Source organism: Trachypithecus francoisi, unplaced genomic scaffold, assembly GCF_009764315.1.
Source record: "Trachypithecus francoisi isolate TF-2019V2 unplaced genomic scaffold, Tfra_2.0 Lachesis_group5, whole genome shotgun sequence".
Taxonomy (NCBI): domain Eukaryota; kingdom Metazoa; phylum Chordata; class Mammalia; order Primates; family Cercopithecidae; genus Trachypithecus; species Trachypithecus francoisi.
Genome location: NW_022681470.1, coordinates 23509287 through 23511496, shown reverse-complemented (window position 1 = coordinate 23511496; position 2210 = coordinate 23509287).

Genomic DNA, 2210 nt, shown 5'->3' with positions numbered 1-2210 from the left:
TCACTTAAATTTTTAAGAATTTTTTTTTTTTTTTATTAATTATTTATATTATTTTGCTTGAGTTTGACCCTTCAAAGGAATACATTGATCCTTTATTACTTCATTGGTTTCCTAAGGTGCCTCATTTATAAGACTAGACCTTGCTGGTAACCAGGCAAGCACCAAGCACGCATTTTGTCATCCTTTTTATTTTGCTTCTTTACACAGTCACTGGAGAACTGAGGTTACAGGCATCTCTCATCTATGTATTGCCACTGGCAATCTATAAATGACTGTAATTATGGATGACATTAAGTGTAAACAACCACTCTCTTTTGAAATCTTGGTTAGGCTCTGATTTTTCAATGACAAAATATAAGGGCAAGTAGTATTATCACTTAAATACATTGATCTAGTTTCACTGTGGTTAAATTTCTTACTGTTTTCTCCAGTTGATCCTGTTCTGTTTGATGTCAGGTTGTATGTCATGCACTGACAGTAATTTATTCAGTTCTGGGAAAGAAAATCTAGAATTTGGGGATGACTCTTAAATAATCAAATCACAGAATAAGTTTAGGAAGAAACTGACATGCATTACAGGTAACATGTGTGTGTGGGAATTTTCCTACTTTCCAATCTTGTCATGGAACGTTTCCTAGAGACAAGGTCACTTGAAGGGCAAGTTTAGACAAATGAGTAGTAGGAGAGTTTTTCAGACTTCTGCTCTTTGTCAGAGTCATGAAATAAAAATTATCTTTTTAAAAAATATGAAACAGATTATTTGGATTTGTTCTCAATTTTTCAAAATCTTATGTCTTGGGATGCTCCGTATTTACCCAGAGGCCTTTTGTGTGTATTGGTGTGCATTGTTTTAGAATCTTTTTGAACATCTCAAAAATCCAGAGATCTGTGTGTGCTCACATATTTTTGTTATGTTCTCCTACTGGCTTCAGGGGATTCACGTGTTCAAAATAACCTTCCTAAGTCTTGGAACTAAATATGCAATCCTTCAAAACCAGTTTTTTTTTAATGGTACATACAATAATGCAAAATGTTCTAATCCGACAATTCTTCTGATAAAAAAGAAGGAAATGGCAGAAAAAAAGAGGAGGAGGTATAGTGGATGGGGTATGGTGGAAAGAACAGCATTGTTGGAAAGAGCAATTTAAGAGATGCCAAACAGAACTAAGGGTGTTGGACTTGTGTGATCTTCATCTTTCACTAGTTATGCAACCTTGGACAAGTTAACCTCTGAAACTTTGTTTCCTTATCTATAAAATGTGGATAATAATCTATTTCACAGACTGAGAATTTAATTAGATGGCTTACATAAATTTAGCACTTGCCACTTAGACTTAAGAATGTTATTTTGAACATGTGAATCCCCTGAAGCCAGTAGGAGAACATAACAAAAATATGTGAGCACAAACAGTTCTCTGGATTTTTGAGATTTTCAAAAATATTCTAAAACAATGCACACCCATATACACAAAGAGGTCTAGTTGGGGTCAACCTCCAGCCTTATATCCTACTGCTTGCAAGTCTACACTTGTCCTTCAAGTGACCTTGTCTCTGAAAAACTTTCCATGACACTCTATACCCCTCCCTTTCCTTCAAGTCAGAGGGAATGAGGGTTGCCTCTTTGATGGTTCCATCTTCCATAGTGACTGCAAACCTCTATCAGATGCCTGTTTTTATCATTATTCATTGTAATTGGTTGCTTGCCTGTTATTCCAAACTTGACTTTAGGGCAAGAAGGATTTATTTTATTTTATTTTATTATTATTTTTTGTGCTTAACACAGTTCACTGCACATACTGGGCAAATAGTATATGTTAATGCCTTTGTTCTCTGAGGTGGAGCCCTGCCAACACATAAAATCTGGCTCTCCTGTCCCAACAAGCAACTCTCAGAGGTTAGGCAATAAGGATGTTGGAGAGCCCAATCTTACAAGCCCAATCTTGTCATGGAAAGTTTTCTAGAGACAATGTAATTTGAAGGACAAGTTTAGACAAGTGAGTAGCAGGACATAAGGCTAGAGGTTGATTCTAGCCAGATACTGTGGCAAGTGCTAAATTTACATAAGCTATCTAATTCTCACAGTGTGTGAAATAGATATTACCATCCTCATATGAACATTTTCCATAAGAGGAAAATGTTCATTTTACAAATGGATTCCTTACTTTTCAAAAAGATGCACTCTGTGTTTCTTTTGTGGCAAGTTCCCATAC